The sequence below is a fragment of the Anoplolepis gracilipes genome, chromosome 13 (genome assembly GCF_047496725.1).
Source record: "Anoplolepis gracilipes chromosome 13, ASM4749672v1, whole genome shotgun sequence".
NCBI classification, from domain to species: domain Eukaryota; kingdom Metazoa; phylum Arthropoda; class Insecta; order Hymenoptera; family Formicidae; genus Anoplolepis; species Anoplolepis gracilipes.
The window spans coordinates 1,320,970-1,338,306 of NC_132982.1; the positions used below are offsets into that span (position 1 = coordinate 1,320,970).

The following is a 17,337-nucleotide window of genomic DNA, read 5'->3' on the forward strand; positions in this document are numbered from 1 at the left end:
TTATTCGTGTGAAACGGCGATTCAAACTGTTATCGACGAATGGAAATTGATAGTTAGTGAGGGAAAAATGGTAGGGGTAATTTTTATGAATTTTAAACAAGCATTTGAAACAATAGATAGAGAAAGATTAATAGAAAAATAATATCAATACGGAATTAGAGGAATGGTATTAAAATGGTTAAAATCGTATTTAAATAATAGAACACAACACGTCCGTTTCAATAATAAATGGTCAAAACTAATTGCCATAAAATATGAAGTGCCACAAGGGTCAGTTTTAGGGCCTTTATTATTTATTGTATATATAAATGATATAATTAAAGTCTGCCCGGAAGAATGTAGTATACAAATGTTCATAGATGATACATTAATATATGTAAATGGAGTAAGCAGTGCGGAATTAGAAAATAAAATGAATATGGCATTTAGAATAGTAGAAAAATGGATGAATGTAAATAAGTTGAAAATGAATACGGGAAAAACGAAATACATGATAGTCAGAAGTATTAGGAAAGAACTGAAAGGAAATATTGCGTTGAAATGTTTGGATGGAAGTGAGATAGAGCGAGTAAAAACAGTGAAATACTTAGGTATAATTATTGATGATAAACTCCGTGACGTCTGTATCTTTCGTGTAAAAGAAGTATCGATTGATTCTCAGCTGAGTCGAAAAATCAATACATTGATTTTTCAGTACAAGACAATCGAAGAAGCGTCGCATAGATGTGATTTAAATAGAAAAGAGCGAGATTCGTTTGGAATTTCTATCGAGAAAGATTATTTATGAGTATTGTAGTTGTGATCTGTATAATTATTACTTTTATAAAGATCGTTCTACATTTTAAAAAGTCTCCCTTTATTGCGTGTGCGCAAGTGTGAAAAAGGAAGACGAATAATGCGCGCGCGTCGCGCGCATTCGGAAATAATATTGAAATCGTTCCACGGACGTAACATTTTGGGAGCTCGTCCGAGATAAACGATCCACGTAACGGGATCCATTCTACGGCAAATATTAAAAGTGAATTAGTGTGTGTGCTGAGAGATAAAAAATTTAAATGATGTCGATTACGCACTCTCCGAGAAAGACCCGTTCTCAGATGTCAGCATCCACAGCGGAGCCAGAAATACAACGAGCTCTTCTTCTGGAAGTGGAACAATTGAGACAGGAAAGGAGAGCAGAGCAGAAAAGAACGCAAAAGGAATTCCGAGAAAGAGATGCAGCAGTACTTCTTCAAAACGAGTTAAGTTGTTTAAATAATATCGTGTCTATTCATCCGAACGAAAGAGCAGATAGGGAATTAGAAAACAATACTAGAACAGAGAATAATATTAAAGATAATTTAGGGTATAAATTGAAGCCGGATACATACGATGGACGGGGTCGTTAAGAGAATTTTTCACATATAATGATACCGCTTTTCGCGAGTCGGCACGGTTAACTTCGTCGGAATCAGGGCAAAGGGTAAGAGCTCACAAACGATAGAATCGCGGGTATTGTTTGAAAGATCGTTTTATTCTCTTGTTCGTGTGAATGAGAGATGAATATATACAGTTTGTGGATGGTGCGTATTTACAATGTGCGTGTGTTGGTATGTACAGTGAGCGTGTCTTTGTATGTGCGGTTGCACCGCGTGGAGAATCGCGTGCGTATTCATAATCTCGAATCGGTTCAAGATTGAACGCGGTGTCTCGATGTATGGAATGCGGGCACGTGTGTTGATGGTTTTTGCGGCCGTGTTTTGACAGCTCGGGTTCACTGTCCCGACCGTGTTTATGCTTTTGCGACGCGGCCCTTTAAATTCGAAGATTGACAGCTGAGTGAAAATTAGGCTATCGGCCACGAATTTTAAGGATGGTAATCGGTTGACGAAGAGAACACTCGTCGGAGGCGGCTCACTCTCCACTCCGTGACGTTAATGTCTTCCGGTTCCGGACGGTCGGAAAATACAAAGTTATCTCGTAGCAAATTTTGAATGTCGAAAACGCTCGACCGAAGCGGAGTACTCTCCACTCTTGATTCGCTTTGTCTCGGTTTTAGAAGGATAATCTATTCAGAGTCAAGAACTCTCGGCAGGGGCGGAGTACTCTCCACCGCTGTGTTCTGGAGATCATTCAGGTTCGGATATACTCTCTGAGGCGAAGCCCGTCTTAGAGATCTGGCTGCAGGAAAGTTCTGATTACGGCGCGTGTGCTCTTTTTATTCTACCCGATTTACCCCCTCTCCCAAGACAATAGCGCCTAATTATTTTGGTTTAAAAAATCCGTTCCGCTCGGATATCTTCGCGCTCGGTCGGCGGAGTTTGGTGTTTCGGCGGGCTTCGAGACCTCGTCGCGCGCTCGGGTATTTTCGGGAGCGATCGGTCGGTACCCGAGCGCGACTTAGTCTCTCACTTGCCGATATTTGCTGGTTGTAACGACCGCGTTTTCTTAGGAGACTAAAAAGGGGCGCATCGCGCCTCCCGGCCAGTGTTCGCCGGGCATCGGACTCCCGACGGATGTTCGGTCGGGAATTTAGTAACGGGAGGCGCCTCGTTACACACACAATTCAATTTGATTGCACAGGCGAATGACTGGACAATTAGTACTAAAACGGTTACAATGGCACTATGTTTGAGGGAAAAGGCGTGTTCAATTTTAGATTGTTTTTCGGAAATAGAGACATTAAGTTTTGAAGAACTAAAATCTAAATTAGAATTGGGTTTTGGGGAAAGTCAATTTTCACAAATATGTATATTGTACACAATTTACTAATTGAAAACAAAAATATGGAGAAGAGATATCAGCTTTGGAGGCAGATATAGAACGTTTATCGCGATTAACATATCCGGAATGTACATTAGAAGTACGGGATAAAGTGGCTTGTACGTAATTCATTAATGCTCTTTTGAGTGGATTTATTAGACGAACGCTACAGATAGAAGGGATAACATCCATAAAATTAGCCTTAGAGAGGACAAAGACTTTAAAAATAATTCAAGAAAACAATTCTTTTCGTAAAGAACAAAGAGAAAGAAATTTTAATAATAGAAATTTAAGTAATGATTCAAAAAAATTTCAAAATATTAGATAAAAGAAAGAGGAGAAAAGGAAGAATTGGAATATTTGCAATGTGGAGAGAAAGGTCATTTTCGTTCCAATTGCTCTTTGCTTAAAAAGGAAAACCTGAATTAGTCGAAGCGGGTTCGATTTTTAACAGAACCAAAACAAGTTATCGAATGTAGAATTAATAGAGTAGGAATAAGTAATAGTTTTTGTTATACGGGAAAAGTAAATAGGCAGACGTGCGTTTTAAAAGTTGATACGGGCTCAGATGTGACGATTTTGAGTGAAAGATATTCTGAGGCTTAATTTGAACTTGTACCTCTGAGACCTGTTGATACTTTATATGAATACTTATAATAAAGGGTTAATATTATTTTTTTTAAGTTAAAATAACAAATTTGCGTTTGTTGTAATTCTTTCCTTAGAGAAAGTATCTTGGAAAGAGCGATGTCTCTTGAAGGTGATTTTGAAATCGACTGTGAAGAGTTATTGTTCTTTTAAGAAGATTGCCTCACTCACGGTTTTTGAGCCGTAGTTTTCCTGTGGGTCGAAGGGTAAATGCCGAGGCAGGGACTTGAGGAGTCCTTTAAGGATAACGGGTCCACGGTGATTACCCTTCTCTTGTCCGAAGACAAAACGGACCAATGAGGACAAGAATTAAGGAAGAATTGATATTGGAACCTGCATCGATGTAGTTCGGTGACTCGGAGCAGCAGCTCGAGGTAGAACAGGAAGCGCCGTGGTTTCTAGAGTATCGACAGTAAATTAAGAAATTGTCGGGACGACAATTTTGAAGAGAGGGAGCAGTGTTGCGTCCGTGACGTCTATATCTTCCGTGTAAAAGAAGAAGTATCGATTGACTCTCAGCTGAGTCGAAAAATCAATACATTGATTTTTCAGTACAAGACAATCGAAGGAGCGTCGCATAGAGACAGTGATATAAATAGAAAAGGGCGTGTCTCGTTCGGGATTTCTATCGAGAAAGATTACTTATGAGTATTGTAGTTGTGATCTGTATAATTATTACTTTTATAAAGATCGTTCTACATTTAAAAAAGTCTCCCTTTATTGCGTGTGCGCGTTCGGGTTAGGTGCGAGTGTAAGAAAGGAAGATGAATAGTTGCGTCGCGCGCATTCGGGAATAATATTGAAATTGTTCCGCAGACGTAACAATTTATATATTATATATAAATTATTAGAAGTTTTTATCCACGTGGAAAGTCAAATCGATGACTTAAAAGAAATAAGGACATCTATGCGTAAAAATGACAAAGAAAAATAAATCGATAAATATATAAACGGTGCTAATGTGATTAGGATTATGCATGTAAAAATAAGAATATAAAGAGAGAGGGAAAAAGAGAGATATTATTGTGTAACCTAATATAATTATATCGATATTGCATGATAACATTTTACTGTGTATAAATATCGATTATCCAAAAATGTATCGATCCAGTTCAATTGATAAATATGGTGCAATAATCTCTTGGTATTTTGTTAATTTCTTATTTGTTATATATATAACAAATAAGAAATTAATAAAATACCAAGAAATCATTGCACCATATTTATCAATTATATATATATATAAAGGACTACAAAAGCCGTCCCGGCCAGGTCATTCGACCCTTGTCACGGACTCGCAAAAGTGTCTGTATATATATTGTGACGTGATTTTTGTAGTCCTTCGTTTTCCTGATTTGGGAGAGAGCGATGCGGAATTAGACTGTAAGAGGTGCGAGCAATTGGTGGCCTTGCGGACATGCTGCGGAGTCTAGCCGACGGACAAAGAAGGAGGTAACGGGACAACATCAGAGGTCCACTGCTGGAGGGGAGTGCGCCAGGTGATGTATCAACAAAAATGTAACACCTCATTAATAACGTACGGATCGCGGAGGCTGCCGAAATCTAAAAAAATCTACCCCACAGGTACCATGGCACGCGCGAAGGATCGGAAGAGGTCATAGGGGACGGCCACTCCGCTCGCCAAACGCGAGGGAGCCCCGAGAAAGAGCGGACATCTACGACCCCGCGGAACCCGACAAGTTCGAGATGTCGAACGGGGGCGGATGTCCCGCTACCCGGATACTGCGCGAATACCGCCGAGAAGAATTTGAGGGGCGAGTAAGTCAAAAGTTACGGCTCTACGGGGCGTAAGGGCCGCGAAAGCCGTGAACCACCTCTGTGCACGTAAGCGCCACAGATAGCCGCAATGTGCGTTATTGACGTATCTCCTGTGGGCCTTCCGGGTCGTCACTGTTCGGCGGACTTGCGAAAACGAAGGACCCGCAATTATCGAACCAGCGATCGACCCATGAGCGGCTACGTAGTAGACGACCGGAAACAGGGTGTCGACCCGTGTAAGGCTGCCGATCTGGTAACGTACAACGATTCGGACGGACGGGCGAGTAATTGAATTATTTAGTGTTGCCGTAAATTCGGTTTTTGGTGTTTGTGCGAAACTCATGTGGGCATCGGTTGTAAAATACGCGCTCCGCGAAATTACGCGTTTTAGTGAGCCCTTTGAGCTGTCCGAATCGATTAGTCATATGCTCTCTTCTCGATGATCGCCGTCGACAATCGCTTGTAATATCGTATTAATTGTCGTTTGTAATATTTGCGTGTCGCGTACTCTGTATTTGCTGAGCGAGTTTGTGTCGTGTAAAGCGTATTTGCGAGCACGTGTTACTGCCGTGTCTGAAAAATTTGTCGTTTGTCTGGCGAATTTGTCGCGAAGTGAAATTAGCGGAATATCTAAGGATAATTGTGTTGCGGTTGTAATTAAATATCGGATTTGCGGATAATCTGGTTGTCGCGGACGGTCACAAAGAACATCAGCGTGTCACGCTTTAATCGTTAATTTTACAGAGTTAATTAGTCGCGAAATAATTTGCTGCCGTGACCTTATGACGTCACGAGCCCATTGTCTAGTAAGTCGAAATACCGCCGTATCGATAGGCAACACCTGGTAATCCGATATCCTTGCGCCTGGCCGCAATCATGTGCACTCACGCGTCCAGCGCGTGTATCGCTGCCGAAACAAACTTTTTGCCTTTTTTATTCTTTATATTTTTGAACAGCTCAACTTCTGTACATTTATATTTACTATTATTTCTGTTATTCTTCATCTATTTGTATCTTCTACTCATCATTCTTTTCTTATAATATATTCTTGTTTTCTATACAGAATTTTGCTCGATTATCTTTTAGCGCCCGTAATTAATCGATTCTTCGCTCCCAGTCTTATCGTTGAATCACCCCCCCTTCCAATTAAAGGCTGGCTAATCGATCTGTTGCCGTCGCGATTGCTCTTGTAAGAATTCTTAGAGTCTTTGATATCTATTTTTTTTTTGTGTGGCGTGATTCTTCGCGCCTAGCGCTCAACATAATTCGTGCGGTATCTAGATAATTGAGCAATAGTCACGCCGAAGGTGTGTCGAGGATCCTTCCATCGATCCCTCCGACTTTTGAGGTCACGCCATATAAAAGTCATTCGGTCACAATATATAACCAAATAAGACGCAGAATGATGGAAAAAAATTACTTGAACAAATAATATTACTTATAAAAATAAAACAAATTTTTTCTCATTTTTTAATGTTATATATGTATATAATAAATAATAAAAAATTTTCAAGAATAAATAATAATAAAATAGCAAAAGATCATTGCACTATATTCGTCAACTGTGTGTACTTCACATACTCTTTCTAAAAAGTAATTTTTATCAAAATTATAGCATCGCAATATTTATGTAATAAGATAGAGTACATAAAATTTGATTAGATACTACATTTTATTTTATAATCTTTATCTTTCTGGCAAGTCTCTAATCACTTTTTTCTTATTTTTGGATCTTTAGGAATTGAAAAAAATTTTACTTTTTTTCCTAAAAAGGACATTTGTCCGATTTTTGCAATTTTTGACTAAACAACTCAGCATGATAAATAATTCACGTAACTGTCAAAAAAATAGATGCCTTCGTTTATGTAGCGCAGCTATGTGCACTGGTTCAGAGTTTGTCTTTCTTCTACTAATATGGAGGAAAAAAGACAGACTCTGAACTAGTGCACATGGCTGCGCTAACTGCTGCATAAACAAAGGCACCAAATCAGTGTTGAATTTTGTGCTTTGGGGCACCCCTTGATTGGTTGATTGCTTCCCTCTACTTTTAGACGACTGAGTATCCACCGGAATGATTCACCTTGTATTCTTTCCATCATGAGGCGAATGACGCATACAGGTAAATCAATGCAAGAGGTTCAAATAACATATTAAGAACGTTACAAAATTATATTTGAGTTCATCAGGTCAATAACATATTGTGTTTGCTGGTTTATTTTTCAAAGTTATTATTCGTCATTACACAGACACCTTTGTCATTGGCGTGTTTATATTATTGTATGATTTTTAAATTCAACAGATAAAATTTACGATTAATTAAAAGAACGGAATAATAATTAATAATTCCGAACAAAATGCATATCAAACAATTAAGGAAATAAAGAAGCTGGATTAAAGCGAAATTGACATCAGCGAGAAATTTCGCAAGCAGTGTCATAGATAATATCGAGAGCACCACTAAGGAAGAAGACTCGCGCATTCAGAATTTAAAAGACGCATACATCAAATTCCAAGGCATCTCACAATAAATATTAAATGCAGTTTCTGAAGAAGATTACGAACAAAGAGAAGTAGTTGAGGAAACGGAATTCGAGGAGCGATATTTTTCAATAAAAGCGTCATTGCTGCAATATCTCGAAAAATTGAAGCCGTCATTACAAGCTTCAACAAGCAGTGGAAGTCAAATTAGCGAAAACATGCTGGCGCATTTCTTGGAGTAGCAATCAGTGCTTTTACAGTGGCTGACGGAACAGTCAAGTAACACCAGTGGTAACAAGATTTTGTCGTGAATACTGAATTAGCACGGTCAAATGTGGGAGCGAATGGGCACATAATCTAGCACTCCACGAGAATCTCAAGTGAAGTTTCCGATTATTAATTATCGACATTCAACTGAAATATCGAGGAGTGGAAAAGCAGATACTTTAAATATACATAGTTTAAAACTTTAATTCACGATAGCGATTTGTCAAACGTGTGTTGTGCCTCCGTGAGGGGGCACAGGGTTTTTCGGGATTCGTGCAGGGAAGACCGGGGATACGGCGGGCAGTGGCCTCTCTTTATTTTAATAAAGGTCTTTTTTTTATATGTGCTTGCTTCTTCCTTTTATTATAATAAATAACAGTTAAATAGACTCAATGGGTTGGTATTTTGTCACTGCTCCCAGCGAACGTTATGTCACTCGTGTTTAATATCGGTTGAAGTGAGAGAGCGGTATCTCTTGTACGCTCTGTCGCACGGGTAGTCTGATACGTGTCGGCTTATCTCAGGCGCGCGTATATCTCTTAGTCATTCGTGTATGACTCTGTTGAATCTGGTCAACAGCTGCTCATGGCGATTATTCCTCTTTTGGATCTGATCAACGACTGCCCCTCGCTTCATCGCGGCGGGTGCTGTTCTTCCCTCCGAACTGTACGGTTTTTCGGAGGGGATCCCTTAGCAACATGACCAAATATGGTTATGTTGCTGAATTCGCGTTTTAGTGCAGGCGAGGAAGTTCAAAGTCGAATTTCCTCGCTTGTACTTTTAGCAATTCGGCGACACCTTTCCGGTGCGTCTTCGAGAGCGCTTTCCGGTTTCGCGTTCGCGCTCGGTCTCGGGCGCGCGTGGCTTGCTGCGTCAGCGGCTCGCGCGATTATCGCTTCGCTTGCGATGGATTCCTGCATCAATATAATTATATATATATATATATATATATATATTCATTAATTAATTAAATCTATTGCCTTTTCTGGGGCTATAACACGTGCAAAAACATCAGTACTTAGTTGGATCATTAAGCTGCTGTAATGATTGAATCTATTGAAATATCTGATCAAAATTATGCAATTGCTTGGGAACTGTTAAAAAACGCTACACAGACGAGAAGGCTATATTCGCAAGTGACACGTTCAGTTCGAGCTGCCGCGAGTACATCAGGAGTCTGCAGGTGCAATACGGGATCTCGTGGATCATGTACAAAAACATTTGCGAGTTCTACACTAGATGAAGCTTTCCACTGAGTTCCTGGAGAGAATGATTATTTACTTGGTTGAGAAAAATTTGGACAATATCACAAAGAGGCGTTGTCAAGAGCATGCGGAAATCTTGGAAATTGCAACGACAAATGACATGATGGAGTTTCTGTAGTGTCGTTGTCAATCTTGGAAAGAGCATCTCTTGGCGAAGGTTCAGGAGACGTCAACAAATCAAAGGACGGTCAGTACGAGAAAGATGACTACAACAAAGCAAGAAAGCCATTTAATTTAAAATTGCAAAGCAAAACAGCGTTGTCAACAACAGTTCAGGAAGGACGATGCTTATGTAAAGGTCAACATCTCATCTATTTTTGTACTCAATTTTTAAACTTTTCTGTTAAAAACAGAATCCAAACAGTCAAACGATTAAAGCTGAGCATCAATTGTTTCCGTAACAATCATTTCATTGCTAATTGCAAGTCAGGAGCATGCCGAGAATGCGGACAGCGGCATAATACATTATGCCATTCAACGGAGGCAGCAAATTCCGTGAAGGGAATCAAGGCAACAACTATTTCTGCAGAGATGCCGAAGACGAATAATCTTATGACAAATTTGAGAGAAGAGGCATCAGTCAATTCAAACGAGGCGTCAAGTAGTCTATCACGTGCGAGAAGAAATGCAGCGGAAGCGTTTTGTTTGGAAGTTCTTTTGTCAATGGCGATCATAAACGCTAAAGGCAAGAACAATTACAATTATCAATTGCGAGTTTTGTTAGATAGTGCAAGCAAAACTAATTTTATAACGTTCGTTGCAGCGTGTAAAAAACTTGAATTAAAACTAGAAAATGTTTGTGAATCGGTGAGCAGTCTAAGTAATATGACTTGTATAATCAAACACGGCTGTCAATTGCGGTTGCAATCAAGAACTTCTGAATTCAAATTAGATTTGTATTGTTTAGTTGTTCCAAAAATCATTAAAGAATTGCCGTTATTTTTAGTAAAATTTTCTTAATTATCAATTCCGGAAAATATAAAATTAGCAGATCCGTTATTTCACAGTCCAAGCAACATAAACGCGCTCATTGGCAGAGAATTTATCTTTGACTTATTAGAAACCGGAAAAATTAACATTAACAACAATTTACCGAGATTGCAAAATAGCAAATTCGGATGGATAAACAAATAGCAATTAGGCGACTAAAATGTTTAGAACGCAAATTTCAAAATAATCAAGAATTTTTTAAGCAATATTTAGAATTCATAAAAGAATATATTCAACTAAATCATATGTTTAGAGTAGTTAAAGATATGAGTAATGCAACACTGATAGATTTATCGTATCACGACGTATTACGCAAATCTAGCGTTATTATGAAACTGCGCGTAGTGTTTGATGATTCGTAAAGACTACATCAGGAGTCTCATTAAACGACCCATTAATGATTGGAACCAATTTACAAGATAATATTATGGATATAATTTTGAGATTCAGACTACATGCGATTGCAATTACAGAAACCGACTTAAAGAAAATGTATCGACAAATTTTAGTTCATTCAAGCGATCAAGATTATCAAACAATATTATGGCGATTTTCAACTAGCGAACTGATACAAGAATTTAGATTAAATACGGTCACATATGGATTTAGTGTGTGCTCCGTTTTTGACTATACGATGCATAAAACAATTAAGCAAGTACTGCCAGTGATGAACTAATTCACGCGTCACAAGTTTTATTATAAATGACCTATACGTTGACGATATTTTAACTGGAGTTAATTGTAAAAACGATGCAATCAATTTAGTTTCACAATTAAAGGCATTGTTAAATAGCGACGGATTTGAACCTCACAAATGGCGTTCAAATTGCAATGAAATTTTTAAAATCGAGTGAACAACGCGAGGAATCGTTAGCTGTCGCAATTGATGCAAATCACGTAAGCAATATAAAAACATTAGGTCTAAATTGGCATCCTGAACAAGATATTTTTGAATTTTTCAGTTCAATCTATAGCAAACTCTAGCAAAACAAAAAGCGAAGTATTATCAGCAATTTCAAGGCTTGATCCATTAGGTTTAATTAATCCCATTTTGATTTGAGAAAAATTAATTATGCAAGAAACCTGGGCAGCCAATTTAGGTTGGGATGATCCTTTGACGATTAATCTCCAGTACGTATGGAAAATCTATGTAAACGATTTAAAAGACATAAATACGATTCAAATTCCTCGTAGGGTTAGCTCCGGTATAAATATAACTCGATTTTATTTACATGCCTTTTGTGACGCATCATTAAAGGCATACTGAGCTTGTATTTATTTACAAACTATAGACAAGGATAATAATTTTAACTCCGCATTACTGTGTTCGAAATTACGAGTAGCGCATATTAAAAATAAAACGATCACATTGCGAAGACTGGAGCTTTGTGGTGCTGTATTTTAGTTAGATTATTAAGGTTGTGCGAGTCGCTCTCAAAATTGAATTTGATAAAATACATGCATAGAACGATTCTACGATTGCGTTAGCATGGATAGCGGGCAATCTATCGCGACAAAAAGCATTCGTATTTAATAGAACAGCAGAAATTCAATCAATTCTTCCGTCAAATTGTTGGTATCAAGAGCGAAGAAAATTCTGCTGATTTAATTTCTCGAGGCACTAGTTTTAAGAATTTGCAGCAGTGTGAGCTTTGGTGGAAGGGCCCCAATTGCTTATCGAGAATTGATAATAATTTGCGAAGTAGATCTCAATCAACTAATTTTACCCAAAGCGAAATAAATATTAAATCTGAACAAAAAACAGACTCACCAATATTTTTAAATACTAGTGGTTCGAATCATATCATTTTATCTTTATTAAACAATTATTCATCTTTGACTAAGCTCAAATGTATTTTAGCGAGAATTTTTTGATTTATATTAAACTGCAAGGTCGATCAAGCTAGACGTAAATATGATAATATTTTAGTTGACGAGATTAAAAAAACAACTCAATTATTAATAATAATAACTCGAAAAATTCATTTCGCAGATGAAGTGTCAAAGCTAAAAGGAAATAGACAAATTAAATCTAATAGCAAATTGTTTATAGATGAAAACGGACTCGTCAGAGTGGGCAGAATTCAAAATTTACTTGCAAAATTCAAAACAAAACATAATTTTATTACCTTATGAGAGTAAATTCATACGACTGTTGTTCGAACGGGAACATCATAAATTATTATATGTGGATCCACAAGCACTATTATACAGAGTGTCTCATAATTCGCGCTCCACCCGTCAGGTGCAGGTAGAGGGGGTCAAACCGAATAAAAAAGTCCTTTACCATTTTGCGATATTCTCAATAATAAGAGAGAAATTAATTAACAAAGATCAGGGTTAGACGGTGGTCGTGCATGCTGCGGCGCGGAAACTCGCCTGAAGAGAATGCGTAAACGCAGGTTCGAGTCCACCCAGACCCAATAGAAATAAGAAAAATTTAGTCGGAAGGTGTGGCTGTGCACGCTGCGCCGCCGAAGCTTATCTGACATAACCAGTATGGCGGAAACGCAGACTCGAACCCATCCAGACAAATTAGGATTAAGTTTATATAGGTTTAAGATAAATATGTAATAGGTAAAAATGTGTTAGGAAAAAAGAAATAAAGGTTTGGCATAGTCTCTGAGGCGAAAAGCTAGGGACTTAAAACGCAATGTTTTTTTTTAATTAATAAAGATCGGCCAGTACAAGCGCGCGGCGAGAAAAGACGGCCCACTGTGGCGTGGTTACTACGTGCGCGGCGATAAGACAGCGGAATGTTATATCGTTGCTAAGCGCGCGACGGAACGCTGGCAGGAGCGCTTTACAAATGATAATGGCTACGTATAAACGATTAAAAAATAATTTTTTATATTCTCCCTCTGCCTCTCTCTCTCTGCCTCTCTCTCTGCCTCTCTCTCTGCCTCTCTCTCTGCCTCTCTCTCTCTGCCTCTCTCTCTGCTTCTCTCTCTCCCTCTCTCTCTCCCTCTCTCTCCCTCTCTCTCTCCCTCTCTCTCCCTCTCTCTTATAGGATTATAGGACACCCTGTATACTATAAACAGAGTTTACCAAAGAAGATCGTGTATGATTGTGTAGTTTGCTTCCGCAATAGTCCGAGATCGTTGTCGATAACAGGACAACTGCTCGCGGATCGAGTGGTTCGGAGACGTCTAATTTTTGCACCAGGGATTAATTTCACCGGACCAATTATAACTTTAGTCAATCGAGGCCGCGGTAGGAAGACTAACAAGTCTTATATAGCTTTATTTATTTGCTTTTTTACGAGAGCCATAGGTACACCTTGAGGCAATCAGCGATCTCAGTTTGAATTCGTTTATTGCGGCGCTTAGACGCTTCGTAGGACGTCGAGGATCCCCGCATCGCATTTTTTGCGATAATGTAACTAATTTCGTGGGCGCACGAAATACGACAACTTATTAAGAATAAGGCTAAGGACATAAGCGATAAATTTTACATTCTGAATAATATCGATTGGAAATTTATTCCACCATCATTCCCTTATATGGAAGGCCTGCAGGTGTAAAATCTTTTAAATTTCATTTAAAACAAGTAATAGGTCAAAATCTTTTAACTTTTGAAGAATTAGCAACAGTTTTGATACAGAAATTCAGAATACAGATTTGAAATTCACGTCCAATCTATCAGTTACTATCTACTCCCACAGATTTACAACCATTAACATCTGGCCATTTCATTATCGGCGAATCATTGACGGCTATTCCCGAAGTAGAATTAAGCGACGTGTCGATTAATAGACTCGATCGTTGGCAATTGGAGTTTAAAAAATTGTACAAGATTTTTGGCGCCGTTAGAATAGAAAATATTTAACGTCAAACTAAATGGAAATCTGAACAAGCCAATTTGTCAATTGATGATGTTGTAATAATTCAAGATAACAATATGCCCCCCCTCCCTAAAATGGAATTTAGGCAGAGTAATTGAAACTCAGGTGCAGATGGTAAGGTGTGCGTTGTTACACTTAAAACTGCGAATGGAATTTATAAAAAAGCGATCATTAAATTGTGCAGATTTCCGACGACTGACTTTTCAGAAATATAATAGCGTACAAATTAATTAATTGACATTCATTGGTAGGCGGGATGTATAGAATTGCTGTATGATTTATAATCTAGATGTGTGAACAATTTTTGAAGATTTGCGCAAGCGCTTCGATAGGATAGTGCTTCGAAACCCCTTGGTGGGAGTGTGATAGAACAGCGAGCATGAGGCTTAGGAATGGCCACCACGCTCTCTCGATCTTACGTCCATGGATTTTTTCGCGTGGGGCTTCTTGCGACACAAAGTGTATGAGACTCTGCCGTAAGAGCTAGAAGAATTGAAAAGTAAAATTCGTAACGCGTGTACGAAAATCACTCCTCCAATGATTACCAGAGTAAGAAAAAATTTTATGCACACGATTGCCTTATGTTTAGAAGAAAATGGAGGTTACATTGAACATATATTATAAGCTTATATATTATAATATATGTATTATAAAAAAAATTTTTTATTTAAATTTATATTTTATTTCTTACTTTATCTGTTTTATTATATTTTATAATTGTATTAATTGTGTTATTATATTTTAATTGTGTTATTTATGTTATTTTATTTATATTATTAAGGGGTTAGGCCACCTTGAAAAATTTTTTTTGGCTATTTTTTTCGCTTAATCAATAGTTTATAATTTTGAAAATGATTTCCCATTGGTTACAATGCCGAATCACCTTTCTTTTTTGAGTTTTGAATTGATTTAGCCGAACGCGTCAGAGCGCGCCGGAGCGCTCCAAAAGAGTTGCAGCGTATTTGTACTATCGAAGCATTTTAGACCACGAATAAGCATAAATGACGCATTTCACGTCATTACAGCTGCTGAAAGACGTTGTAACGACGCCGCTTGAGTTATCAATAAGTTTTCTTGTCCGCAAACTTTTTTTGCAATAATGGACAATACAAAAAAGTGTATTTGACAAAAAAAGCTCTAGGAGTACAAGTATGAGACCTGGAAAGAGACCAGAATTTCAAACAGACGCCCGTTAAATCATTTTATAAAGAAGCAGCAAACGGACGATTGCACGTCTGCGAAAAAATTGAAAATGTGTGAAGATGATCGTGAATTTCACGTGAACAAATCGTTTGGATATCGAATTATAGAATCTTATACTGTGTTCTCTACGATTTTACAACTCGTAGTGTGCAAACAATGTGGATTAAATACGACCTTCAGCGAAGCAAGTAACCGCGGCTTAGGTTTCAAAATTGTCGTTGCTTGTACAAATTGTGAACCAAGTTATATTAATGCTAGTCCGATTATTAATAATCGCGCGTATGAGATTAATCGCCGAATTATGTTTGCTATGCGAATACTTGGCGTTGGTTTACATAGCATTATTAAATTTTGCGCTTTCATGGAGTTGCCGCGCCTAATATTTCACTCATTTTATGACAGCCTTGTCTCTTCGCTATCTGTTGCTACGGCAGCTATTCGTCTAAAATCTATGCAGAAAGCAGCTGTTGAAGAGAAAAAAATAAGTGTTGAAAAAGGACAAAATGATGGTTTGACTGTATCAGGCGATGGATCATGGAGAAAAAGAGGATTTACGTTACTTTTCGGACTAGTTTCACTAATCGGCTGGCACACTGGTAAAGTTGTTGACATACAGTGAAATCAAAATATTGCAAAAGTTGTGAATTTTGAGAAAAAAACAGAAATGAAGAGTATGAAGAATGGACACAATTGCATAAAGAAGAATGTCAAGCTAATCATGAAGGCTCAGCAGACAAAATGGAAGTTGACGCCGTCGTCAAGATGTTCCATCGCTCTGAACATTTACATAAAGTTAAATATGCTCAGTACATTGGCGATGGTGATAGCAAGACTTTTAAAGAAATTCTTGATGCTCAGCCTTATGAAAACTTTGTCGTTTGTAAAAAAGAGTGCATCGATCATGTTCAAAAGCGCATGGGAATACGACTTTGTGCTCTTAAAAAATCTACGAAAGGTCTCGGCGGTAAAAAAAAGTTAACCGGCAAGTTAATTGATGAATTAACAATTTATTATGTCTTGCTATTCGCCGAAATCATGATTGTATTAAAAAATTGAAAAAAGAAATTTGGGCGACGCTGTTTCATAAAATTTCCACGAACGATAACCCGCAACATGACAGATGCCCGGTTGGCGAGACGTCATGGTGTACGTGGCAAAAGGCGAAGACTTTGAATAAATTAGTTGATTATAAACATAAACCACCGATGAGTCAAACTATTTTCGATGCTGTTAAGCCTGTATATAAAGAACTAAGTGGAGATGACTTATTAAACCGTTGTTTAGGAGGTTATTCTCAAAATAATAATGAATCATTCAATTCAGTCGTGTGGTCAATAGCACCGAAAACGTCTTTCAGCGGCAAATTATTAGTAGATATTGCAACTGATATCGCTGTATGCACATTTAATGATGCAGTCTTATGCATATTATGGAGCTCCTGCATCTACAAATTGGCCAATCATGTTACAATTTTTGTATGGAAGCAGATGCGAACCACGTAAAAGCTGAGGAGCGCGCAATAAGTGAAAAAGCTAAAGAAGTTTGAAAATGCTCTAAAAGCTTCCAAAAAGAAGCAGAAGATACTTATCTCAATCTAGAAGGACAGCTGTATGCCGCAGAAATAGCTGACTAAAGGTAAACTTGCTTTTTTTTCATTTCATTTATAAAATAATGGTATGCAAAACTTTAAACGTGTTTTTCTCGAAATAGCTTTTTTGACATCGGTGTTCAGTATAACTCCTACAATTTTTAATCGATTTAGTTAAAATTTGCAGATCTTCTTTTATACATAATCTAGAGAAGTACATACGGATTTTGCGATATATTAAAAACTTTTTTTGTAATTAATAATTTTGCAACCAAAATTTAGGCAAAAAAAAGAAACTTTTATTCAAGTGTTTACCATTTTCACAAAAATGAATATTTCTAAATATCCGTATGTACTTCTTCAGTTTCTAGTTTTTAGATAATAAAAATTTTTGATTTTTTTGTTTTAGGATCAATGTTACACCCGTGAAACTGAACACCGCAAAAGGCGTCACTGGAAAACGGCTCGAAATGTCTTGGCTGCAGCGCCGCCATTTTTTGTTGTAAAATTAAAAAAAAAAAATTTTTTTTTCC

General features: G+C 37.7%; 1 pseudogene; it reads left to right on the forward strand.

The window, feature by feature from the left end:
- The first annotated feature begins 5,257 nt into the window (after window positions 1-5,257).
- On the forward strand, window positions 5,258-16,849 carry LOC140672755 (uncharacterized; annotated as a pseudogene).
- Window positions 16,850-17,337: the final 488 nt, after the last annotated feature.